This window comes from Spermophilus citellus (assembly GCF_964194105.1).
Source record: "Spermophilus citellus genome assembly, chromosome: 8".
Lineage (NCBI taxonomy): Eukaryota > Metazoa > Chordata > Mammalia > Rodentia > Sciuridae > Spermophilus > Spermophilus citellus.
In genome coordinates, this window is record NC_138189.1 from 40,111,604 (window position 1) to 40,125,493 (window position 13,890).

Below are 13,890 nucleotides of genomic sequence, written 5' to 3' on the forward strand. Positions count from 1 at the left end.
TTCTTCTATTCTTTTCCATTGGTCTTCATGTCTGTTTTGGGGCCAATATCATGCTGTTTTTGTTACTACAGGTCTATAGTATAATTTAAAATCTGGTATTGTGATGTCTCCTGCTTTGTTTTTAGTTGTTGTTTGTTTGTTTGTTTTTGTTCTGTTTTGTCTTGTTTTCACTCAGGATTGGTTTGGCTATTCTGGGCCTTTTGTTTTTCCAGATGAATTTTATGAGTGCTTTTTCTATTTCCATGAAGAACATCATTGGCATTTTGATGGGAATTGCACTGAATCTGTATAGGGCTTTTGGTAATATGACCATTTTGACAATATTAATTTTGCCTATCCAAGAACATGGGAAATCTTTCCATATTCTTAGGTATTCTTCAATTTCTTGCTTTAGTGTTCTGTAATTTTTGTTGTAGAGGTCTTTCACCTCTTTTGTTAGACCCGGATATTTTATTTTTTGAGGCTATTGTGGTTTTCCTAATTTCTCTTGCAGCTGATTCATCATTGGAGTATAGGAACATGAGAGATTTATGTCACTCACCAAACCTTTAGGAAACACCTTTCATGTAACCAGATTGCTCCACATAAAGAATTAAAATGCTTAAGGAATAATCTTATCTGGGAGCTCAAAATCAAACTGGGAAAGAGGGACGCCTCTCCCATTTGTATGATGAATTAAGGTGTCCCTTTCATCATCTGTGAAGTTGAGGAAGGAATCTCTACTTCACAAAGTTAAGGAAGATTTAGTGAGATAATGTATAAGTAGCCAGGAAATAGAAAATGCTCAGGAAAGCCTCATTTCTTTCCTATGAACATGGTACACTGAAACGCCATGTTCATTCCAACATGGAAGAAGAATGGAATTCCTGGAATTTTGCTGATGACAAGTAGGGAAAACTCCTCTGAAGTGGGGGTTTTAGTGTTGGGTTCAGGAGAATTGGGTGGCCTTTTCCTAGGGGAGGAGAGAGGACAGGTTCACTCTAGCAGATGCACAGGCTTGGCAGCGCTGTGGTTCAACATGGTAAACCTATGCCCTTCTGTGTGTGCTCTACCGTGCTTTACCAGCTTGGAGTTCAAGATTTGATCATATAACCTTCAACATCCATGTGGAAATAAATGAAGATTGATCAGATGAGAACAAGCAAAGCCCACTTACACAGAATTCGTTACAGGAAGGGAGTTAGTCACTATCATTGGAATTTGGCAGAGCCTCAGAGGCAGGCAGAGGAGTAGGAAAGCTTCATAGTAGAAAAAATAGAAGGCTTCAGGTGTGACCTAACTGGGTGCTGTTGGCACAAGTGAAATGTATGTGATTGTTTGGGGATGCATATTTTGACTTTCTGTTTGTCCTGAGTCAGAAGCAGAAAAAAAAAGCAGAGGAGCTATCCATTGCTAATCAAGTCCAGGCCATTCAGAACAATTGTCATTAGAGTTATTGTTTGGCTTCCTGGGTTTTTTGCCGGAGACACAAGTCAGACTTCCCCACAAGTCTGTCATGGCAGGCTGGCTTCTGGGGCTGGCTACTATATCGTGAGTTGGTTCTCCAGGGCTGGCTGCTGCAGCCTGAATCAGAATTCTATTTTTCTACATGGTCTGGCCGTTGTTGGTTTATCTTCGGTCTCTCAATTCCAATTAAAACACCCTGGGACACTGTGAGTCAAAATGTCTGTTTTCTTCCTAGGGTCGCTCTAGGTTTTACTTGTATGTAGAAGACCCATTTTGAAGATATCCAGAGAGCCAACAGCTAAGCACATCCACCCTGACTCTGCTCCTCTCACCCCAGAACAAGCCTTTGCCTCCATTTGTCCCCCATATCCTGGCAGTCTAGCAAGGCAAGAACCCTTCCTGTAGGCATTTCAGTGCTGGCTTGGGACTGGCCCATGTTCTATCTGAAAGCACCCAGTGGCTTCTCCTTCTTCATGCTAAAGTTAGAATTCAGTTCACTCTTAGGAAATGGACACTGGGTAATCATTGGCAGCCATCTTGACTATGATTTTGTGAAAGACAGATTTTTCTCACAGATGGCTATTTCTTATATTTTACTCTACCAAAAAAAAAAAAAAAAAGCAAAATCACAACTTTTTTTCCACCAAAAGCATTTCTGTGAAAAGCTTGAATAATAACAGAGCCCAAGACCTGTTATTTTCTGATGAGCTGACTTATGCAGGGAGGACTGAGCAGAAGGGGGAGTTATTATGCCTTTTAGATGGTCTCTCTGAAAAATCAGATGTCTCAATCACATTTTTGGCAAATGCTGGACTGTAATCAATTCTTGGATGAATCCTCTGACAGGTGCTCAAAGGGAAGATATTCTGAGCTGTTGATTAAAGAAGCCTCCATATGCTTTAGGGGCAAGATATGTAGGTAGCAAAATCAGCATTAGTGGAGAAAATGCAGGAGCCTTGTTGATGTTTCCCCCAGATGGACCACAGGGGTGTGTAAAAGTAAATCAACTATTTTTTTTTCACGGGTTAAGTCATAAAGCATGAAAAGAGGTCAGTTTAACCTGAAAAGATAGAGCATTCAAAAATCATTTTTAATGTGCTTGGATCTCTATCACTTTATTTATTTATTTATGTTGCTGCCCAAAGGGGCTTAACCACTGAGCCATATCCAGCCCTTTTTATTTTTCATTTTGAGACAGGGCCTCACTAAGTTGCTGAGGCTGGCCTCAAACGTGGGATCCTCTTGCCTCAGTCTTCCAGGTCACTGGTATTAAAGGCATGTGCCACCGCTGCCAGCTTCAGATTGTTTTTAAAAGGTAATGTACCCTTCAATTTAAGAAAATAGATATGCACCAAATCCCTCCCTGCTAGGCCAATTTATGATTTGGTGGAGGTGACAGACATTTTTAAGGTAACTATAAGAAAAAATAGAGAGTGAATCCTCTGTGCTAACTATCCCTCGTAACAGTCCTCCAAGTCAGGGCAGGACTGTTGGCTAATGGAATAAGGCACCTTGGTTCAAAGAAGATGCTTCCTCAAATTACACATGGACCTTCTCTATGCCAAACTCCATGCTTAATTCTGTGGGAGAGAATAGGAGAAAGGTGACATCTGCCTAATGCAGTGGTTTTCGAGCAGGGCCATCTGCTTCCCGGGGGACATTTATCATTGTCTAGGGTTAGCTCTTGTTGACAGAACTTGGGAGGTGCTGCTGGCACTGGTGAGGAGGAGCCATCGTGCTGCTAACCATCCTACAGTGCATGGAACACTCCTCCCACCCCCTCCCCCAGCACATACACAGCAAGGAATTATGTGGCCCCAACTGTCAATAGTGCCAAAGAGGCTGAGAGGGCTGGTCTCAAATGAGCTTTCAGCTTATTCCCTGAGGAAGCTGATGTTGAGAGACAGCCTGAGACTGCAAGGCCTGGTATGAAGCGTACCAGAGACCAGCCACGGCACCTCCCTTCTCCTCCACCACTTCACCCTTCCAGCCTCCCCTTCCCAAGGGGCCTCATGTTTCTAGCACCAAATGCCCTACACTCCCTGGGCAATCCATGATTCTTTGAATGCTCGACCCTTTTCCCTTTTCTCTGGAAATTTCCTAACTATCCCTTAAAACCCTACTTAAATGCTAGACATCTCCATATATATCACACATACCCCCCACCCTCCTCCAGGCAGAGAAAAATCTCTCTTCCTCCAGCTTGTCACATTGTATTAGGTTGAGTTTTTTTTTTCTTTTCTTTCTTTCTTTTTTTTTTTTTTTTTTGGAATTTTAGAGAAATCTAAGCTCCTAAAAATTGAGCATGGAGTCTTTCTCATCTCTGTTCCCAAGATCTGCCATCATGTCTAGCACTTAGTAGGTGAACAATAATTTTATGCCAAATTCTTGCTGTAAAATATCACCAGGTACCATGCCTTTCCCACGGGGAGCACTGTGGGGTTTCACACAGGGAGAAACAGCTTTTGTTGTGACTCACAGACAGCGTGTGTTGTCTGGGTTGTATGTAAATCACTTAACACAATGCCTGACATGTAGATTTTACTATGTGTCATTATCCTTCAGTTTTCCTTCAAAGCACCTCCATGAGGTGCATGGCACAGCCCTTGGGAACATGCAGGTGGGAAGGCGTCTACCACATTGCTGTTGTAAAGGCTGAAGATTGTCTTTGAGCAAAGTATGATTCTGCCTAGTTCTTACCCTTGCTCATCACTGCCTTTCTGGGCCCCAAACATGTGAGGTGAAGGAAACCAGATGTACACCCAGATCCATCCTTCCCTTCTTCACACAGAGGTACAGCCAGGAAATGACTGCCTGGTTAGCAATTATGTCTCCAGGCTCCTTGGATCTAACGCAGGTGTGGGACTAGTAACCAACAATAGCATGGGGACACACAGAACACGTGTGCTGGCCCCAAATTCTTAAGAAGCAGGCATGTCTCCTCTAACCTCTTGCTCCTCTTCTGCAAGCCAGGTAGATAGGTCTCAGGGAGGCCCTGGGGATGACCAAGTCACAAGATAGAGCTTGGTTCCCTGAATCACTGCATGAAGGAGAAACACTACCAGAATGCTTGGACTATTATACCAATGGGAAATAAACTTCTATTATATCTGATATGTTTTAGGGTCTTGTTACAACAGTTTACCCTACCTTAATTAACACACTTCAATCCAAAGGAGCAGAGTTCAAGGTGACAAACTGAGCAGGCTTCTCTCTCTGTCTCTTCTCTCTCATAATAACATTAATACGATACTAAGGAATAACAACCAAGACAGGATGAGAGAGCTTAGCAAGTTTCTGGAGGGGTGGAAGCAGATGGGAACATACTGACAAGGTAAGATGGATGGTACAGCCTCATCCCACCTGGAGAAGCTGGAACTTCTTCAGGATTCCGCCTACCAGGGTCCCAAGGACTCTCCAGCTTTGGAAACTGCATGTGATTCCATGTAGGGAAGGGATGAGAAGTGAAGTGGAAAATAAGAATATTATTTCCTGAACAGTCCAAGAAAAATGTGCTACCCAGTATCCTCTAATCCTGTGCTCAGAACAAAAAGAAGCCAGGTGTTCAGCTCCCACATCCTCAGAAACATAAAGAGGGCTCTTTTCTACAAGATTAAACATTCTGTTTAGGACTAAGTAGGACGGTGAGTGTGAACATTGGTGTCTCCGAAAACTTGTCTGCATTCTGATATTTGGAGAAGCCACCTGCATAAGGGGTAGCTCCTCACTGGTCCTCTTCATCCTAAAAGTGAGACCTATTAACTGGAAACTCCACTCCTATAGACAAACTCTGGGCCCTCCTATTTATTGTGCCTAATATGAATAAGAAACTATGATTTTCCAGAAGTTTCAAAGTAAATTGAAATGTCAGAAAAAAAACTAAGATAATCCAACTCCTGAGGAAACAGAAGTTTAGAGAAATGAAGAGACCCTCCCTGCCAAAACCCTATTAAATAGTCAGAAAAAGGACAGAAGATACAGCATAGATGAGAATTTTATTATTTCCAGAATAAAAATTTGAAAATTAAAGATGTGGTTACTGAAAAGGGAAAAAATATCTTCCATGAAGAAGTCTTTCTAGTAATTTATGAGGAATCTCCACCCTCAAGTTGGAGAATATAATTTCCCAATCCTTGTGTGCACAGTGACTTCCTTCCAAAGAGTATAGTATGGAAAGGGTAAGGGCAGGGAGAGTAACTCTAAAGTGGAGAAGCCTAACCAGCCCTACCTCAGCCAGGTGATCAGGGCAATCAATCACTAATCAGCCCTGAATCTCTGCAGCATGCTCCCCAGGATCCATAGCCCCAGTTTATCATGAGAAAATCATCAGGAAAATTCCAATCATGGAGCATCCTACAAAATATCTGATCAGTATTCCTTAAAAGTGTCCAGGTCATCAACAACAGGGAAGTCTAAGAAATTGCTAGAGCTGGGAGGAGTCCAAAGAGAAATGATGATTAAATGCAATTCAGTGTCTTAAATAGGATCCTGGAAGAGAAAAAGATAGCAGGTAAAAGCTAAATATATGTAAATAAACTATGAGCTTTAGTTCATAATAATGGATCAGTATTGGTTCACTGATTTTAACCAATGTGTCATTATCCTATAATGTATTAACAACAGAGGAAACCAGGTACAGGTATATGAGAACTCTCTGTGCCATCTTGTCAACTTTTTAGCAAATCTAAAATTGCTCTTAAAAAATTCTATTTTTTAAATGTGGTTATTAAATTCAAAAAGTCAACCGAAGAAAGAGAAAGCCCAGGAATTTTTCTAACAAAGAAAGAGAACAAGAACATTTATGAACTAAGATTCAAGATACTACTTCAGTGGAGAAGTATCTACCAAATGTCAGGCAGGATAAATGGAAAAAAATAAATAACTAATGTTCAGCAATTTTGCTGTAGGAGAAAAGAAAACCAATGGGATGGACGATACTCGTCAAGTGTGCTAGGTACAGATAAGTAGTAAGCAGAGCCTGTGTGTCAGACATGGCAGGAATGGAAGAATCAAAGGTAGCTGGTGTTTATGCAGCACTAAACATGTGGTCAGCATCTGCATACCAAATAACCATGAGATTCAATATGCGCTGCGCACTAAAGACTCAGAATTCACTGAGCAGACGTAAGATAGAAAGCATCAGAACTCAGAGGCCTGATCCAACCACCCATTAGTGATGTCCATTCTGGTTCCCTGTCTTCTGCTCAAGAAACAATAATAAAACCCAGAGCTGCTAAGCAGGCTAACTGGCTAGCCATCATCTTGGGCAGCCACATTGTTCTGTGTCTCTCCAGCAAGGCAAGTCTGAGCCACTGGTCCCAGGAAATTCTCCCTATGGGCCCCTGGCTTGGACACGATCTAACTCTCTGGTCAATGGGGAAGGCCGATGTGGCACAGAGAGAGGGTCCCAAGGACTCTCCAGCTTTGGAAACATGGAGATTGTGTGTTCAGGACCAGAAGTATGAGTCTCCCACTATAGCTTTGTTTTTATTACATAATGTTTTTAATTGATTTAATAAACTGCATGATCTGAATGTTTTGATTTGGTCTGTGAGTCTTTCTGATCTGCAGAAGAAGGAACACACTCATGCTACCTCTGACAAGATATATATTTGGTGGCTACACTGCATCTGGGCAGTTCTCGACATGACAATAACCAGAACATATCATTGTGAAATTTCAGAACACTGAAGAAAAAGAGAAAATTTTAATGCTTTCAGAAAGACAAAAGGGTTCACTTACAAAGAAACAGGAAAGATTTGTCATTAACTACAACTGAGACTTAAAGACAAAGAACTGAAAAGAAAATTATTTTCTATCTAGAATTCTACACAAAATGTTAGTAAGATGTGAATGCATAAGACAATTGTCATGTATGCGAGGATTCTTACTTTGCCCACAGCCTCTGTCAGAAGGCAATTGAGAATGTGACCTGGCAAAATAAAAGGTAAAGCAAAAATCAAGAAGGCCTGGAAGATAGGAAACTGAAAAGTAAAAGAGACCTGGATTTTCCAGAGATAAAATACCATGTGCAGAGCATTAATATTTTAGGATTTTGCTTTATTGATTAGATATGTATTTTTATGTATATATTCTCACATGCATTTAATGTGTGCTATGATAAAATTACTTTGTTTCCCTATAAATTATGCAAATAATCACTAAATTTAGGCATATGGACTATGTCAATATATCAAAATGCATATGTGATATTATCTTGGAAAATATGTAATAATATAATTACATTTAAAAATCTAATAAAGACCAAAGATGGTAGGAGGGGAGTAATTAGAACAGAAAAAAAAGCTTAACCTCTATAAGATACCAATTAGAATACACTATTTGTGCAATGAACAATATTTACGTAGTCACAGCAACACAAACACTAGGAGCTAACTTTGTATAGTTAGAATTAACCTTTAGATAAGCCCTAATTATGCTCAGAAAGAAATTTACATTTTGACCATGGTGATGTCAATGGAAAATTACAAATATCAAAAGTTAGAGATAAAATAAGAAATGAAATCTGTAATGAGAGGTAAGGAGACTAGTATTTCAATTTTATAAAAATGGAAGTTGAAAGATAATCCTTGTATTTGATAACTCAAGAAATAATCAGGTAAATATTTTCAAGTTTTAAACTGAACAATATAGGGGAATAAAAAGAGAATCAAAACTGTTTGTGACTGAATGGTAGAGGAGATATTTTTTCATCCATCAGAGCATGAAATTAAAAATTTCTAAAATTGGTAAGTAATATAGTCATATTGAGTGACATGGAAAAACCATCAGAAGAATTAAAAACAGACACTATTTAACAAATTACAAATAATTTGTCTCTGGAGAGCTGAACTTGGGAAGATGTTGGGTATAAACCACGTGCTCCCATTATTTTGTAACTCCTCACTGTAGGCTGGCACCAACACCTAGCTCAGCATCTTCCCTTTTCCAGGATCTTAAGGACTGGAGCAGAGATCCTGGTTAGCCATCTATGGACTGAGACCTCTGTAACTGTAAGCAAGCCTTGGTTAAGTTTAAGGGCACAGCACAAAATAAATGTTTGACCTGTCAAGGTGATGCCTCGTGTTGTGGTTTACATATTGGGTGTTCCCCAAAAGATGAGACAATGAGTGAGAGTTTAGAGAGGAAATGACCAGGTTAGGAACACCTTAACCCAACCAGTGAATTAATCCCCTGATAGGGATTAACTGGGTGGTAACTGAAGGCAGGTATGGTATGGCTGGAGGAGGTGAGTCACTTGGCACATGCCTTTGGGGAGTATGTCTCTGTGTGTGTGTGTGTGTGTGTCTCTCTCTCTCTCCTTCCTGATGAGACTCCTGAGCCACTTTCCTTCACCACACTCTTCTGTCATGATATCCTGCTTCATTTGGGGCCCTGAGTAATGGAGTCAGCCATCTATGGATTGAGACCTCTGAAACAAAAACCTGCACCCTCCTACCCTGGCCCCAAATAAATTTTTCCTCCTCTAATTGTTCTTGGCAGGTTTTTTGGTCACAGCAGTGAAAAAGTTGACTAGTTACAAGTTCAGCCCCGCATCCTGGACCATTGGTTCATGCTGAAAGAAGATGCAAAAATGAAAATACAACAGGAGAAGCTGGTCTTGCTCAATCTGTTTATCGTGTGTCATTTGTTCTTTCCTCTACTGAATGTCCCCTTACACCACAGCAATGCCACCATCTCCACTACTACTACTACCACTACTACCACACTCACACCCACACACAACTGGACTTCACCCCTCCAAGCCTTTTCACATAGCCTTCCCTTTCCAAAAGCCTTCTCATTCCCAGGTCACCATCTCCACTACCTCACACATGCTCACACCCATGAACCCATACCTCACACCCTTGGCAAACTCCTGGTGTCTTACAATCATCTTATGAATCACAATAGGATCTCAAAAAATATATATATTTACAAACATACCACGGCATGATCCAGCTGTGCATGTCTGCTCCCCCCCTGAGTGAACTCCCCGAAAGCAGGAGCCATGTCTTTCCAGCCAAGAGGCCATGGCAAGGGGGTGTGAGTCTTTTTTTTTAATCTTCATTTTATTTTTTATGTGGTGCTGAGGATCAAACCCAGTGCTTCACGCATGCCAGGCGAGCGCGCTACCACTTGAGCCACCTCCCCAACCCCGGGGTGTAAGTCTTAATAGCAATATGTAGAACTAAAAATACATTTATAGCATTGAAAAGTAGTAGTAAATAAAATTATATAAGTCAGAGTTTGTAATTTAACAAAAATCCAATAAATGTCAGTATTTTAATTCACCATAGATTCAAATATTTTGACTGTAATCATCTTAAGTCAGACTCAACATTTTTTAACTCAAAACAATTCTTGTTTTCAAAATTACTTTCACCATTTTTTTGTTTAGCATTTGTTTTTTAGTTGTAGGTGGAAGAAATAACCTTTCTTTTATTTTTATGTGGTGCGAGGTTCAAACCCAGTGCCTCGTGCTTGCTAGGCAAGCGCTCTACTGCTGAGCCACAACCCCAGCCCTCACCATTTTTATTCTTTGGAAGAGTTATAATTAAAGCAGGACATAAATGTTGGTTTTACAGGTTAGACTCAAGCAAAAAATACACATCACTGAAGACCTGGGTTTAGGTCCTTACCTTCATCATATAATAATTGAGAATTTGGAGACAGATTCATTGATCTCTTTTTGCCTTAGTTTCCTCAATTGATTGATTGATTGCAGTGCTGGAGATTGGAACTAAGGCCTCATGCAAGCCAGGCAAGTGTTCTAGCACTGAGTTATATCCTTGGCCCCTATTTTTTTATTTTTGAGAGAAAAGGTTTATTTTGACTAACTCCTCCTCCTATAAATGGGAATAACAATGATCAAAGCCAAGATGACTATGGAGTGGGTTGAACAATGCATTGCTTGTACTCGTCTGCTCAGCTGCCAGAACAAATGATGTAACAGAAAGACCAGGTGGCTTAAACAACAGAAATGTATTTTCTCCCAGTTCCGGAGACTGGAGGTCCAAGATCTAGGTGCCAGCCAAATGGGTGTCTGGTGAGGGCTCTCCTGCTGAGCTGCAAATGCCCCGAGAGCCTGAGCTCTCTGGTTTCTCTTTTTATAAAGAGATATTAGAGCAGCATCTCACCCTTAGGACCTCATTTAACTTTACTTCCTTAGAGGCTCCATCTCAAATATCGACACTCCGGGGTTCAGGGTTTCAACATATGAATTCTGGGAAATCATATTCAGTCCGTAACAGCACATGTGAGACAGTTAGCTGAGTACCAGCAGTGCATAATCAATAAATGCTAGGCCACTTCTTGTGTATTATAAGATTCATGTTTAGAATTCTCAAGCACAGAATGTAACACCAGAATCAGTAAAAACTAGGGAAAACAGACAAGGTTTCTGCCTGGCAAAAGAAGGGCCAGGAAACTGGAGCAGATGCCCCTCCAGGTGAGTCTCAGAGGCCTGAGGCTCTGTATTGGAGAACCAGCCCTGTCCCTGGACTTCTATGATTCTGTCCCACAGATACTTGTAGGTCCCATCCTGGTGCTGTCCCAGACTGGACAAAAACACCAGAAGTTGAAGCAAGGATGCAATAATTAATGGTGCCAAAAGAAGGTGACAGATCAGAATCAAGCAAAGAATTTCAAAAGAAAAAAAGGAGAGAAAGAGAAGGCAGGGAAAGGGGTAGGCACTGAGAGACCCAAAGCAGACACAGAGGACAGGCTGCCTGTTGACCCTCGGGCTGTGTATCTCTCTTGGTGTCCCCCATTGTTCTTTGGCTTAGTCTCAACTTTACAGACTCAGACACTTGATTTTGTCTTCTGGTTGAGAATAGGTCAGCTTTTGGAAAGCAACTCCACATAAACAAGTTAATGAAAATAAAAAGAATTAACCAGCTAATCAAATCTGTGTATTTATTTTTTTAATGGTGACTGTATTCAGATTCTGCTCTCTTGGGGCCCATCATTGGTGAACTTGAGAAATAATTGTCAGCAATTACAGGATCTCTCCCATTAGGCAGAGCACTAGATCAAAAAATGGTCCAGACACATTTTTCACAAGAAAGGGACCCATTACAGAAAAGTCCTCACTTGCTCCCAGCATACCCAGGATGCTCATTCAGATACCACTTAGTCTCTCAGACAAAAGAACTGAATCTTACAAAATTAATTCCATTGAAAGTCTGCTTCAGTCTGCTGGGGACAGGACCAGATATGCATTTATAAAAGTCAGACTCCTACATAGAGATTTTTAAGGGGAACGGAAGGAATCCACATATATTTGCATAAATACACAACATCTTACACGCGGTGTGGAGTATTTGAAATATTCTATGATGTTTATCCTCACGATAACATTTTACAATGCCCTAATGTTCAGATGAGGAAACAAAACTCAGAGGCACTGTTGGAGACCTAAGTAAGACCCATACTTTGGCCATACTTTGGAAGCATGTTTAGCTATGAAACATAATTATTGAAGACTTCTGAGCACAAAGATAAACATATTCAAAACCCACTGGCAACGTGGAAGTTGAGTGGTTAGAAAATCAATAGATGGAAGAGAATTATTTAAATTCTAAAAAATACTAATAATCAACTAGGATATTTAATGTAGTCTTGAAGTTCTCATATTTGAATTTTGAGATGGAACAAAAATCTTAGCGATTTGTCATAGGGCAAAGAAAAATTAGGATTTAAAGTTTGTTAATAATGTGGGCTGCAAGTCAGGCCCACTAAAGCTAAGAGGGCCTGGCTGAATCAAAATATATGTCTTCTAATTAAAAGCAAATGCAAGCCTTTGACAAACATGATTAGTACAAGTTACGTTCAATGAAAGGAAAGACGATCTGAGATCGGGTGATAGCAAACATCTGGATTTAGGGAAACGGACAACTGGCTGGATTGAATTGCCCGTGTTTGGACAGCTGGATTATATCATATTTAGGGCAATGTCTTCTCACCCCCTTGCCCCTGCTTCCCACTAAACAAAAATAATTTCCTCCTCCAAAGCTGCCCCAGGTCACACTTCCAGCCTCCACTGGTGCACAGATAGTTGGGGCTGGAGGCTGTCACTTCATCAAGCCATTGACCTGCAGGCTGGGGAGACTGGGGGTCAAGCAGGAAGCTGAAAGACTTCCAATCCTAATTTCAGTATTTGTGAGAGTTTGGCAATGAATTGCTCTCTTGGCTTCTGAAAGGGCAGAGTCAAGTCATCTTGCTGCTGTTCTAGTTCTCTCCGCTTTCTGCTCAGAAAAGGAAGCAAGATCATCTGATGTGAAGGTATTTTTTAATTTTCAACTATTTAAGGTCCCTGTTTAAAGTGGCATTTGGAAATGTCCCTGTTTTCCCTTACACTTTACACTTGATCAGTGACTATTTGTTGAGCTTTTTGCAAGGTACAGAAGTAGGAAGGAGAGAAACGGTGTTATCCCTGTTTGTCTACAAGAATTTTCATTGTAGTATTGTTCATTATAATGAGAAAATGGAAATAGCTAAAATATCTAACAGTAAGTGGTTAAATAATTCATGGAACATCTTGGATGTTGGAGCTATTAAGAATTGCTTTTAGAGAAACATGTAATTACATAAATGTTCTTAAATGACATTTAAGTGCATTATAAAATTATGGTGACCTAAATGGAAAGAAGGAATGTTCTAGGGAGAAATAGAACAGTGCTATGGTTGAATGTGTCTTCAAGGAATTATGTGTTAAATTTCAATTCTCATTGTGAAGCATTTATTGAGAATTAATGAATTAACGAATTTCCAACTGGAAATTCATTCCAACTATGGTGGTTAGAGGTGGGGTCTTTGGGAGAAGAACCGGATTAATGTCATCAGAATGGAGGCCCCAGGATTGAATACTAGTCGATTTATAAGAACACAGATCAGAAAAGACACATGCACACATGTATAATCCCTGTCTCTTGTTATATAGTGTACTTTTTTCCCCACATAAAAGCAGCATACTGCAGTGATGCAACCACATCAATGTTTATAGCAGCTCAATTCACAATAGCTAAGCTATGGAACCAACCTAGGTGTCCTTCAATAGATGAATGGATAAAGAAAAGGTATATATATCAATGGAATATTACTCAGCTTTAAATAAGAATGAAATGAAATTATGGCATTTGCCAGTAAGTGGATGGAGCTGGAGAATATTATGCTAAGCAAAATAAGCCAATCTCCCAAAGCAAAAGGCTGAATGTTTTCTCTAATATGCAGATGCTGATTCACAATAAGGGCGGGGGGGCACTAGAGAAAAATAGAGTTACCTTAGATTAGGAAGACAGAAGTGAAGGGAGGGGAGGGGAGGGTATGTGGGGATAGGAAGGAGTAGAATGAAACAGATTTTATTACTTTATGTATGCATATGACTGCATGACCAATGTGACTGTACAACATGTACACTCAGAAAAATGTGAAATTATATCC